This window comes from Mus caroli, unplaced genomic scaffold, assembly GCF_978045245.1.
Source record: "Mus caroli unplaced genomic scaffold, Mus_caroli_1 scaffold_6, whole genome shotgun sequence".
In the NCBI taxonomy this organism is placed as follows: Eukaryota; Metazoa; Chordata; class Mammalia; order Rodentia; family Muridae; genus Mus; species Mus caroli.
Window position 1 is genome coordinate 17080861 of NW_028227261.1, and position 13803 is coordinate 17094663.

Below are 13803 nucleotides of genomic sequence, written 5' to 3' on the forward strand. Positions count from 1 at the left end.
TGACTGGCAGTGTTTAACAACAACGGATAATCTTAATTAGTGACCCGATAACTGTAATTAGTTACATCATATCCGGAGGCCCTCTCTGGGATCTTGGGAGGGAGTAGCCAGCGCTTGGCAGCCTCGAGGCAAGCAAGGATGGAAAGCTAGGAGTAGGCTTTGCCGCCTCCTTGATGGGGGGGGGGGAAGGGAGGGGCTTGGGCGAGCGACTCCCATTTTTGAGCCTCAGTTTAGTCACTGGGAAATGGGGCTGCCAGGCTGCATCCAACCCCTGTGGATGTAGGATAGCCACAAGGGGCCTAGTGTATGCGTGGAGACACATCACTGTCTCAATATCTTTAAGGACAGGCCCTGGCACCCTTTGCTCCTCGCAGGGAACTCCAGATCATGCTGGGGGAATTTAAAGGAGCCTGGTGTCTTCAGACTCTTTCCCAGGGCTGCAGAGGAGAGGCGCAGTGGTGTAGAGGGGCTCCCGGCGCCAGATCTGGAAAGCGGAGGTGTGTGTGTCTCCCTAGTGTCGCCTGGAGTCCCTCTACCCCCAGCCTCAGTTTCCCTAAGAGGGAGGAGGAGGGGAGGGGAGGAGAGCCGAGCCCCGCCCCCTCCAGGATCACTGTTGGGGGAACTGGGAGGGGGAGCTGCGTGCAAGCCAGGCCACCAGGGGTTAAGCGGTGACCTCAGCCGCGCGCCCCGGGACCGGGCGGGCGGGGCGGGCCGTGCGGCGGCTGCAGGCCGCGGGCCGGGGCTGCAGTGGGGCGCGGGGCTCGGCCCGGCCACCGGCGCCCGCGGCAGGAGCGGGAGGCGCGGTGGCGCGGAGCCTTTGTGAGCAGCGGGGACGGTGAGTGCGCGGCGCCCAGGCCCCGGTTCCCGGGCTCCAGTGCTCCGGCGGCCGCTTTGTGTGTCCGGGTCTCCCAGGTCTCCAGCTCTGTGTGCGCGGGTCCCTCTGTGTGGTCGTGTCCTTCTGATCCTTCTGTGCCCCTTGAGTGTCCCTCCGTCTGAGTCCTGACTGGTCTTTGTGCCTCTGTCTGCCTCTCCCTCCCTCCCTCTCTCTCTCTCTCTCTCTCTCTCTCTCTCTCTCTCTCTGTTCTGGACACCCCCCCCCCCGCCATACTTTCCCCATCCCTACCCTGTGATTCAGTGTTGAGAGGTCCCCCGATTGCATGAATCGGGTAACACGGGGTGGCTTCTGTTCTGAGTCAGGCTCTCCCATCTTGAGTCCGTGCCCAAAGGCGGGACAGCCAGGTCTCCCGCTTGAGTGGGGTGTGGGAGGGGTCAACGGCAGGCCATAGGCACAGAGCCCTGGGTGAGAGGTATGAGCCCTGGGAAGACAGGTATGAGTCCAGTGGGTTCTGTACATGATGGCGATAGCTTTCAGGGGGTGGCTTGTGAGGGGGAGCCAGGTGGGGGAGGGGCTGGATCTCTCTGTGTTCCTGAGGGTGAGAGTCATTTGGACACAGGAGCCGGAGGACTCCGTCTCAGCCCAAAGTGGGGAGATGGTACTGGGTGGACAGTCTCATTTCTGAGGGGCTTCGGAGCTCAGTGTTTGCTTCAAAGGCCTTGGAGTCCCCATGGGGAAACCCCTGCCCAGCCTGCCCCAGGTCCCATCTGTTCCTCTTTGGCTGAGTGGAAGACAGCAGGTTGTGCAGGCTCATTAGTACATAAGGCCCTGCCCTGCAGCCAGTCCGATGGGTTTGGCTGTGAGCTGAACCACACAGCATGGGCTTCCACAGAGGAGAGAGGAGGGCACAGCCTGGAGATCTCAGGCAAAGCTCAGGACCTCTTTTTTTTTTTTTTTTTTTTTTTTTGGTTTTTCGAGACAGGGTTTTTCTGTATAGCCCTGGCTGTCCTGGAACTCACTTTGTAGACCAGGCTGGCCTCGAACTCAGAAATCCGCCTGGCTCTGCCTCCCGAGAGACCTCTTATCTTTTACCAGGCTGCGCCTCCGTCCCAGCTGTCTGCCTGAGGCTGGTACCCTCCCTTTCATTGTATGCCCCAGTTTCCCAACCCTTGCTTCATCTACAAACAGGTTCCATACCTCGCCGCTTCCAGTTCTCCTTTTGGGGTACCTCCTTTCCAGCAAGCCGGGCAGGTTTTCCCATGCTCTTAGCCTTCCCGTCCCGGGTAGAGAGGCTCCTTTACCTCTGGAAGGCTTTGGATGTAGTGGCTATGTCTGTTCTTGGTCACCAGCCTGCAACACTGCCCGACACATAGTAGGTGCTCAATTAATAGATGCCGGAAACTGTTGGTTTCTATGTTTTGCTTCTTTAAGTTTTAATGTTAGGAGGCTGAGGAGGTAGCTCAGTGGTAGAACACGTGTCTGGCATGTGCAAGGCCTGGGGCTCCATCTCTTGTTCTACAACCAAACAACCAACACAGAGGGGAAATCTGCTGGGCTCCTCCCGTACCTGGGTAGGAGGCTGTGGGAAGAGGAAGGGTCTCTGCACAGACATAGCATCATTGGAGGGCTGGGCGGGAGCTCCGAGCCCTGGAAGCTTCTACAGGAGGAAGGTACAGAGTTGCAGGATTATACTCTTCTTAGATCAACTTGAAAAGACCAAGAGGATGGTTCTATAGACTGCTAATAACAGCTTAGGTTTATATTGTAGTTCACAGCCAGCCACTATCTCTTGTTTGACAACAACTCCGGTAATTAGGCAGGGAAGACAATCTGTTTAACAGATGAGGAAGCTGAGCAGCCTCAAGGAAGTGGCCGCCTGAGGCTAAGTGAGTGGAGGAGCCTAGATCCAGCTGGGGCTTCCCAACTCCATCCTTGCTGGCCTTTGCAAGCTGGTCTGCAACACCTCTTTGTTCTTTCCCTGTCCCATGGGGCCAAGGAGTCTCTTGTCTGGCCAGTCCAGGCAGATTCGAACTCATAAACAGTGAGTGTTCTAGGGTTCTCTTGCCATCTCCCTAGACTCCTGCAGGCCCAGCTTCTTGTCTGGTGTCCCCAGACAGACAGGCATTGTCTGTCTGTCCTTATGGGCCTGTGCAATGCTCTGTCTGGGCAGTGCTGTGCCAGAGTTAGTGTGTTTTGATGTGTGAGAGCTGAGCTGGTGGCTGAGATTCAGGAGCTGACTGTTAAACAGCCATTGTTCAGTCATGAGGGAGGTTGGGGGGGGGGGGTAAAGCACTTGCTGCCCTGATCTAAGGATCTGAGTTCGAATCCTCAGAACCCCCGTGAGAGGTAGAGGGAGGCAGGCAAGGTTTAGGTGGCCAGTTAGCCTGGTATATAGTGTCTGAAGCAGTAGACCCTGTCTCAAAGTAAATGTCGGATGAGGACCACACTTGAAGTTGTCCTCTGATCTCCACATATGCTGTGGCATGTGCTTGCCTGCCTTCACAGGTATGATCAAACATATATCATCCGTACACACAGAAACACATATGTACAAAGATGAAAAATTTATGAGCTAGGGCCAGGTGTGATGATGCATGCCTGAATCCTAACACTTGCAAGCCAGAGGCAGGTGGATCTCTGGGAGTCTGAGGCCAGCTTTGTCTATGAGCTGATTTCAGGCCAGCCAGATCCTGTCTCAGATGAGACGGGATGAGGGATGACACAAGGAGACTTCATTTACTGAGAGCAGCTTGACCAGGAAAAGGGGGAATGGCCCAGGCATTGAGAAGCAGAGCAAGATGTCCAGGTGACAAGTCAGGGATCTCATGGTGACATTCAGGCCATCTGTGTGGCCAAAGCTGCCTAGGCACCTGGTGACCACATCCCATCTGCACAGATTCTGGGACCACATGAGGGAGAGGAGTTGGCTTGCTTTTGGATGGCTTGTGACCTCTGGTTGGGTTTCAGGAACGGCAGCTTACTGAGTCTGGGCCAGGTCCTGGACTGTGGCTGCTGGGGTCGGCTGTGTCAACACATAGAAGGCATGGCTGAGTTCTGCAGATGTTCAAACTGGTCCTTTAACACAGCCACCATCAGGACACAGACACTGTGGCTGACTATGGTGGAGCAATGTGTGGAGCACACCACAGAGAAGGAACAGCCATGGGACCGTATCTGCAAAGGTTCAGCAGACACAACAGGGCTTCAGTGTGGCTCTGGCATCAGGTCTCCAGGTCCATGGTGCAGCAGGACATAGCAGACCTTCCTCAGGTCTAAGATGGTTTTGGGGTTTCCTGGGCATCCATGAAGAAAAGCTATCAGGCCTTCTTCTGGATTTGCCTAGTTCCTTGGGCGTCCGGCCATGGGGAGCCTAAGGTGAGCCCTTCTTCCTCAGTGCTTCTCAGTGAAAGTCCATCCCAGAAGGCCCCTGCTTGGTGTGCATCCTGAATTCCAGCCACCAGAGATAGCTTCCTCTTCCTCCCCCTCTCTCCACCCTCCTCTTCCTCATCCCCTTCCTCTTCCTCTTTACCCTCCCCTCCCTCCTCTTCCTCCTCACTCTCTTCATCTTCCTCCTCCCCTTCCTCCTCCCCTCCTCTTCTTCCTCACCCTCCTCTTACTCCTCAACTTCCTCATCTTTCTCTTCCTTCTTCCCCTCCTCCCCCTCCTCCTTCACACTTTTCTCTCTTCATTGTCTGAAGTGGGTGGAGGGAAGGAGCTGTCAGAGGCCATTCTTTTTCAATTTCCATAAGAAAACAATGGTTAAATCAAGTAGAAAAATAAGAGTCTTGGAGGAGAAGAGAAAACATCTCCAACTGATCGCCCTAGACCCCCCTGAGCGGCTCATCACTCACGTGTTCATTCTATTGTGATTATTTTCCTTTCTGAGATAGGGGGTCTCACTGTGTAGACTTGGCTGGCCTGGCTTCCCTGAAGACCCGGCTGGCTGGGAACGTGCATAATTCTTCCCGCCTCTGCCTCCTGAGCGCTAGGAAAAAAAGGCTTTTGTCCTCATACCTGGTTATTTTTGTCAAAACATTCATTTATTTTGTGTGTAAGTGTTTGCCTGCATGCATGTGTACCACGTGTACCACGTGTACTGTCTGCGGAGGTCAGGGGAGGGTGTGGGATCCTCTAGGACTGGAGAGTGACAGATGGTTGTGAGCTGCCCTGTGGGTGCTGGGAACCAAGGAACAAGAACTGGGGCTTCTGCAAGAGCAGCCAGGGCCCTTAACCACTGAGCCATCTCTCCCAACCCTTCATTTTACTTTTAATGACACATGTATTTCATGGCCACTTAAAAACAAACAAACAAACTTGGAAGAAGCCCGAAATAGCCCTTCACCATACCAGCTCCAGACGCCCTCTGCACAGGAAGGCGTGTCTCACCCTCATGCAGCCACTCAATTGCCCCTTGCCTAGGCTCTGGAGAACCCACAGTGCACCAGGTCTATGCTGGCTCTGGTGGGGAGGCTCCAGTGCTTGACCCTGGAGTAATTCACTTGCCTGATTTTGTTTCCTCTTCTGCAAAGTGGAGATCAAGCCAGCACTGACTGCTCAGGGGCTGGGGAACCTAACAGAAGCACAGGTGCCCTGGGCTGTGCCTGGGGGGGGGAGGCGGGGCTGCGGGGGCCCCCCCCCCCCCCGGAATGGAGGTTTAGGGTAATTGTTATGTGGGTGAAAAAACACTGCTCTGCACTTTCAACTGGGTCTGTCCTGAGGCCAGAGAATTAAACTGTCAAAAGACAGATTAATAAAGAGAAGGGATGCATGCTTTATCTATGAACTTTTATTATATTTATCTATTATCTATCATCTACCTATGTTCATCATCTACCTATCTATCTACCAGTCTGTCTGTCTGTCTATCATCTATCCATCCATCTATCATCTATTTACCTATCATCTATTTATTTATCTATCTATCATCTATCATATAACTGTCTATCATTTATCCATCTATCATCTATCTGTCTATCATCTATCTATCCTGAGTGTGCACATGCACATCTGTGTGTCCATGTGTGTGTGTCTGTGCGCATGTGTGTGTGTACTAAGTTGAGCATGTAAAGGTCAGAGGACAACTTGCAGGAGTCAGTTGTCTCTTACCTTGTGGGTCCTGGTGATTGAATTCTGGTCACCAAGCTTGATACAAACTCCCATACCCACTGAGCCATTTTGCTGGCCCCACGTATTATTTGAGACAGGGCCTTACTCTATGGTCCAGGTTGACCTGAAACTCATCATATAGCCCAGGCTGTGCCTGAACTCATAGAAATCTTGCTGCCCCAGCCTCCTGAATGCTAGGTTGAGCCTAGCCTTTAATTTAACTTAGATTTTGGAGACAGGGTCTTCTGGAGCTCATGTTGGTCTAGAACTGAACTCACTAGCCTAGAGTGACTCTGAACTTCTGATCCTGTAGCCTCCCAGGTCCTGGGATGTCAGGTGTGTGCCATCATGCCTGCTTTATGCAGTGTTGGAGATGGGACCTGGGACCTTGTAGGGTCTAGACAGGCACACTACCGACTGAGCCTTGTCTCCAGCCCCATAAAGCTTTATTTATTTTAAATGTTAAGTTTTAAAAGTTGAGTAGGGCCAGGCAGTGGTGGCGTACGCCTTTAATCCCAGCACTCGGGAGGCAGAGGCAGGCGAATTTCTGAGTCCGAGGCCAGCCTGGTCTACAGAGTGAGTTCCAGGACAGCCAGGACTGTACAGAGAAACCCTGTCTTGAAAAACCACACACAAAAAAAAGTTGAGTTGGGGCTTCATGTGGGAGTAGTGAGATCTCTGAAGAAGTTAACAACCCAGGTTAACAAAGGATGATGAAATTGAAGTGATCAGCTAAGGGAGAAGACTGTCAGTCCTGGGAGAGGGCTAGAAAATGGCAGTGTGGCCGGGCGGTGGTGGCTCACGCCTTTAATCCCAGCACTTGGGAGGCAGAGGCAGGCGGATTTCTGAGTTCGAGGCCAGCCTGGTCTACAAAGTGAGTTCCAGGACAGCCAGGGCTATACAGAGAAACCCTGTCTCGAAAAAAAAACCAAAAAAAAAAAGAAAACGGCAGTGAAGCGAGGCTGTGTTAGCTGTAACACATGGGGCAAAAGCACCCGGGAAAGGAAGGGCTCACAGTTTGAAGGTGCACAGTATTTGGGCTCACAGTTTGAAGATGCACAGTCCATCACAGTGGGAAGGCTTGCAGGCAGGAGCTAGAGGCAGCTGGTTACACTGTATCCACAGTCAGGAAGCCAGGGATGCTGCTGGTTTTCAGCTCAATTTTATCCTTTTCCTTGGTGACTAGAACCTGAGCCCCTGAGATGGTGTCACCCACAATGGGGGGGGGGGGAGTCCACGATCTTGTGTGTGTGTATGTGTGTGTGTGTGTATGTGTGTGTGTCCTCTCCTCAGTCAGCCTCTCCAGAAAGACCCTCGTAGATGGACCAGAAATAGGGCTCCTAGGGTTCTCTGCAATCTGTTCAGTTGAACATCAAGATCACCCATCACACATGTTCAGTAGGCCTCTTATGCAGACAACATTCCTCTGCTTCCTGTTTAAGGGAGAGAGATTTATGTCCCTGTCACAAAGGGAAATGTTGGCCCTGCCTGTAGACAGAAGGGAGCAGGCAGAGACACTCCTGTCCCCTCTGCTTGTACAGGGCTGTCCCCCTGCTTGCGCAGGGCCTTTAGCTCCAAAGAATTCTTACACCAGAATGACATATTTTGAGGTAACATTCTTTTTACTTATGCCTTACATGAATTTCTTTAGTGTATGTATGTGTGTGTGTGTGTCTTGATGCTTTTGTGGATGTCAGAGACAAACTTGTGGTAGTCAAGTCTTTTCTTTTTTTGGGCTCTTTTTTTTTTAAAAGATTTATTTATTTATTATATGTAAGTACACTGTAGCTGTCTTCAGACACACCAGAAGAGGGAGTCAGATCTTGTTACGGATGGTTGTGAGCCACCATGTGGTTGCTGGGATTTGAACTAAGGACCTTTGGAAGAGAAGTTGGGTGCTCTTACCTGCTGAGCCATCTCACCAGCCCCAAGTCTTTTCTTTTACTACTTGGGTCCTGGGGATTGAACTCAGGTTGTCAGGCTTGGTGACAAGTGCCTTGGCATACTGAACTTTGATGACAGGCTCACAACAGATGGCAGATGGCATTGTAATGGTGGGAGTGTTTGTGAGAGGAAGGAAACTGGGGAAAACTGAGTTCTCACAGTCTCTTCCCAGGGCAGGCTATCAACCACCTCAGGATATCCGCTAGATCTCACCTCCCAACCTCTGTGATCTGTTGAGAAGTAGCCTGTCTGCAGATAATTTATCTGAGACTCTTGGACTGAGTGGCCACGACTTGGAGGCATTTGCCTGGGTATCCAGGGCTGAGGGCCAGACTCAGGGTAGGGAGGCCATAGTTTCCTAGTCAGTGGAGGGGATAAATGGATGGAGACAGCGTGGGAGTTCAGGAAGGTTTGAGCCATACACTGGCACACATACTCTGTGCTCCACCTACCTCCGTCCCCATGAGTTGCCATAGTCACTTGAAGATTTTAGCAATCTGCTGGGCGGGGCTGTAGGCTCCCTGGGCCATGGGGAACCAGGGTATAGGTTCAGGTTGTGCCAGGGAGCTTGGATAAGCGTGGGACCAGGGTTATGTGTCTGAGATAGAATCAGCTAGAATTGCAAACTAAGTCTTTATGCAGAGGGCGGGTGGAGGGAGGAAGAAATCAGGTGACTTGTAGATTTTTCTTTGGTATACATGGTTGGGTGGCAGTGTTAGTGAAGGAGCCAGTTTGTGGGGGAGTTGAGGGATGGCTTAGCGGGGGAACCAGGATTTAGTTCAGCACGAGGTCACATTTAGAGGTTTGCGCAGGGGCCACATGAGAGTCTTGGAGCCCACTTGTGAGGAACCTGACCTGCAGTTCTAGGGTTGGGATCTGGGAAGATCAACCCTAAGTCAGAGGTGCAAGCCTTATTCTGGCTGTGTAGCCAGGAGAAGCTCCCACAATGCCCAGCTGTGTAAAGGGAGGTAGGGCAGCAAGCTACCGTGTCCGTGACCTTGGTGACCTCCTTCGGTCTTGCCAAGAGGTTGCCAGAAGTGTGCAGTGGTTCATCTGTCTGACGCCTGTCTAGTTAGCGCCTTCTGGATACAGGCGCAAGTGCAGAGCAGAGATTCGCAGCTGAGGAGGAGGTGGACACCTTCAGTCTCTGGGGGAGGCAGACAGGTCTCCATCTGACATGGGGAAAGGGAAGCCACTGCCCAGAGAAGCAGGCAAGTGGCAGAGTTAGCTCAGATGAGGGAGGGGTAGGAGAGCAAGGGGAGGCTGGGGGAGGACTCTGACCACTCATGGGAGACCTCCGAGTCACCGGGAAGGGTTTGGGGCCGTTCAAGTGTTTGGGTCAGGGAATGCACAATCAGAATTTTCGTCCTGAGGACCTATTGGCTGAGGAGGAGGAGGAGGAGACACAGGAAACCCTTTGAAGCCCCCGAGGACGAGCCTTGCTCAGTTCATTTTTTTATGAAGGAGGATTTCAGAGACTCACGAGAGGTTAAGCAACCCGCTCAAGGTCACAGAGCCTAAGAGGGTAGATGAAACAAATGCTTTCTCAGGTGCAGAAGCAGGGGATTGAGTAACCTCAGGGAGGGGCTCACAGGACAGATCTTTCAGCCTTGAACTTTGTCTTTGTAGTCTCAGGGGCCTCTGGTGATGAGAAGCAGGGCATGGGTCTTCCGGGAGCCACTTATTCAGTCGGATTGAAAGCTTTCAGGGCGTCAGTTTCTTGGAGTGTCCCGGAAAACCACATGGGTCAGGTCCAGGATTTGATTAACCCGGGTCACATGAGGCCATGGAGGGAGGCTGCCCCATGGGGAGCCGTGTTTCAGAGATGGCAAGCCCACATCTCATGTGGGGATGACGAGATGTCAGGCAGGTCTCAAGGACCCGCCCACTCTGAGTACAGCCTCTGTGGGCAAGCCATGCCCCATAGAGCCCCAAAGCAGGGAGACATGAACGGGGCCTACAGGGCTGGAGTCCTAACCACAGGCACCACGTCCCGCCTTGGGCACCGCGTTCCACCGTGGGCACCGCGGCTCATCATGGGCACCGCGGCCCACCATCTGGTTTAGTTGTTTTGTATGTAAGGCGCAGGCTTATTTATCTTCGTTGTACAGATGAGACGGGCAAACGTGAGCAGTCAGCCCAAAGTCGCACGGTTGCGTATTAGGTGTGAGCACTGTCCCGTGTGACTCTGGAGCCTTCCCTTGAAACCCTGAGAGTCCCTGTCAGCCTCGGTTTATCTCGGCATGTTGCCTTCTGTTGGCATGTTACCAGGGTAGGATCTTGGTGGGTGGGGCTTTTGCCCACTTAGGGACGCCAGGTCTCTTTGTCTTCATTGGCTCGCCAGAGTCTGGTACTGCAGGACTTTTCAGAGACTTTAACATATGCATTAATTATTCTGCCATGGTTTCCCCATTGCTCTTGACCTCTGAATGCCTCTATTCCCCAAGTGAGAAGTAGCCTGTCACATAGATGTTGTATTTGACCCTTCAGGGCTGTTGACACCTATTGCCAGTGGAGTTTGGGGACATCCCTATGAGCTGTGACAACTTGCGATCCACAGACTCCCCTTCCCAGCCCTTTGTTTCCACACCCTGACTGTCGGATATCATTTCCCTGAACGTGGGTCATGTGACTGCACCCTGGCTGGGATGGCCGGGGCAACCTGGCTCATGGTGAGGCAGACATTTGGGCAAGGGGGGAGGACACGTGAGGGAGGACTTACTCAGCAATTCCTAGAAGGTTTGGATGTTGCATCAGGGATTTTCTCTAAGCGGGGCCAAGTGTCTGCAAAGGTGGTAGGTGTAAGCAGACGGTCCCGAGTCCTGGAGAACCCACGAGCCAGAATTCTGACCTGAGTCTGTGTCAGATGGGGCCCTGGGCAGTCAGCTAAGAATGCCCATCTTTGAACCTCTTAGGGAGGAACTGGGGGGGTTTACTGGGATTGGAACCCAGGGTCTGTTTTCCTTCCCGCCCTGGTGCATGCCAGGCAAGTGCTCTACCACACAGGTCAGCCCCAGCCAGAGTCTTCATGGGAAGCCCCTTTGATGGGTCTGAAGTCTAGGGACTGGCTCAGAAAAGGTGGCGAGATGCTCAGAGCTAGAAATGTTTGGCGGAGTGGCTGCCATGTGAGGGGGAGCCCTTTGAGGCCCCGCTCTGAGCTGCCCTTGCTCCCCGCAGCCCCCTGAGGCTCCTCTTGGCTATGTGCCTGGTCACTGGTACCACCCTGATGGGGAGGTCTCTGGATGTGAGGCCGGTGCTTGACCTGCATCTGTAGAGATGCCCAGGCCAGCAGACCTGGCTGGGCCTAGCTCTACTAAGCTCCTGGGACTTTGGCTTATTCATTTGTCTTTCATTCAGGAAACATTTGTTGAGATCTGTGAAGGGTGGCCCCGAGAACACAACCGTCTGCAGTCATAGCCTGACGTGTTGGTGATAGGCACAGGTGGTCATAGAGATGGCGTAAGCCGGGGTGGGAAACAGGTGCCTGCAAGATATCGGAGTCAGACTGAAAAATGGGGAGGCAGCAGGGATTCCTGGGGATCTGAGTTCCAGGTTGGAGTAGAGTTCCAAAACAATTCTGATGACTTCCTGTCATTTCTTCATCCACTTGTTCTTCTATCTTCTCTACTATTCACCTGCCCTGGCACCTATGCAGCTGTTTACTTATCTATCCATCCATCCATCCATCCATCCATCATCCATCCATCCATCCATCCATCCACCATTCATCTACCCATCTGTCCATTCATCCACACATCCATCCATCCATCCATCCATCCATCCATCCATCCATCCATCCATCCACACATCCACCCATCCATCCATCCACCCATCCATCCATCCATCCATCCATCCATCCATTCATCTATCCATCATCCATCCACCATTCATCTACCCATCTGTCCATCCATCCACTCATCCATCCACCCATCTATCCATTCACCCTTTAACCCACCCACCTATCCAAAACCCATCCATCAACTCACCTATCACCCCCCTACTATCTATCCCTTTCATTCACCTACCCACACTTCCATCCATGCACTGATCCATCTACCCATCTACCATGCACTGTTCCACCCATCCATCCATTCACACATCCATTTAGACACTCATTCACCTGTCCATCTAACCCACCCACCCATCTATCCACCCACCCACACATTTACCATTTATCCTCCAGTCCATACATCTCACCCACTCACCTGTCTATCCATCCTTCATCCTCCATCCTCCAACCCACCCAGCTCTGGCTCCCCAGTGTGTGCTGGGGACCCTCAGAGACCTCGACAGATAGAGAGGAAGTATAATCACTTCCCTCTGGGGGTCAGAAAACAAAGCACATGGCTGAGGCTCTGAATTTCAGGTGCTCAGAAGGGCATGTGCTGGCTAGCCTGTGGTCATCATGGGAAGCGTTTAGCCTGGGCTGAGGCTCGAGAGAGGTAGTGAGTGGGAGGATCACAGGCAGATGAGGTGGGGACAGCCTTAGATTGGACGGAGGGTCCAGCCCCTGGGGGCTGGGCAGGTGGGCATCTCTTTCATTCCTAAGATTAAGCTACCTTTGTCTTTCCCTTCCCACAAGGCTTGGTCCACAGGATCTGCCAACAAATGGTGGGGGCAGCAGTTGGGTCAGAACAGAGCCTCTGAGGCACATGGAGGAGCTAGGCTCTGTGGGGCCGTGAGCTGGGTAGAGGCGGGGAATGTCACTGTTACACGCTGTCCTGACTACGCAGACCAAACTGAGGGGTCCCAGCCCTCTCCCTTCCTCCTCTGCCCTTCTTTGGCATTCTCATGCACCGGGCACAGTGAGGGATGTGTAATGAGTGGGTCATGTAGAGGTGATGGCTGAGACCCTGAGCCTCTTCAGTTACTTCTGCCATGTGTGTCATGGGCTAAGTGTCTCAGCCTCTCTCCATTTCGACTTAGTTTTTCTATTTTGGGTAATAGCGGTTGTTGCAAGGACTAAGAGAGTCATATGGATGATGCTCAGAGTATAGTTAGCACGGAGTGACGGTTGCAGGATGCCTGGCCTCTGTGGCTGGTATTAACAGTCTCAATGAGGGAAGACTAGACCCAAACTCCACCTATACCTCAGACTGACACCAAGACCTCTTAGCAAGCTGGCTCATTGCTCTGAGCTCAGGTTTCCCATCTGTCTGGGGAGAGACAACCCAAGAGGCCAGGAGCCTTAGTGTCTGACTCATTTGCTTTGTGGCTTCTCCCTGAGGTTGGAAAACACAGGGCCAAACAGGCAAAGTGAACTTTGGGTTTGACAAGGGTCATGGGGTCATGCAGTGACCTTAGAGACTGTGGTCAGCTGTGGTCTCTATAGTTCATGTGCTCATGCCCCCACCCCCACCCCACGGTGTCACGTGCCTGAGATCTTCACAGCTGGGTGCTCTGGCTGGGGTGCTGCCCTGGCTACCATCTTCCATGGGCTTACACTCTATCCCCCTCTCCCTCACTTCCTGCTTGGCCCATACTCTTAGGTTGGCTCTGAATTTCAGGTGCTCAGAAGGGCATGGGTGGGTGGGGCATGCTTGATGCGCTGCGAGATCTGGGTCACTGCAGGTAAATATTAACCCATATATCTGCCTTCCATCACAAACTTGTCTGGACTGGCTTTGGGGGACTTGGCTGAATTGCAGGCCAGCCAGGGAGGAAAGGGCACCTACTCTGTACTAGGGAGTATGTTCTGGATCTAACCTTGTTCAGGGATGCTGCTAGCTCAGGGTCACACAGCAGTGGGGGTGGTCCCGTGGCCTGGCTCTCCTGCAAAATCCTGCTTGTGTCACTGGGACCTGGAGCATCCTGGCTGTCTGGCCTATCCCAGGATGCCTTGAGGGAGTGATGCCTGAAGTTGGCCTTCTGCCATGCTGATGTGAGGTGGTGCTAGGCTTGCTCAGGACATCTTCATG

At 52.9% G+C, this 13803-nt stretch overlaps 1 protein-coding gene across 2 annotated transcripts in view; it reads left to right on the top strand.

Moving 5' to 3' along the window:
- The first annotated feature begins 478 nt into the window (after window positions 1-478).
- Arhgef10l (Rho guanine nucleotide exchange factor 10 like) overlaps window positions 479-13803 on the top strand; it is a 134176-nt gene continuing 120851 nt past the window's right edge. The window contains exon 1 of one of the 2 annotated variants that reach the window (XM_029475994.2): window positions 479-497. The gene's annotated coding sequence lies outside the window, so the exon portion shown is untranslated. Of the gene's footprint in view, window positions 498-736; window positions 836-13803 lie in introns of those variants that run through there. The other variant, XM_021159512.3, reaches the window with a different exon arrangement.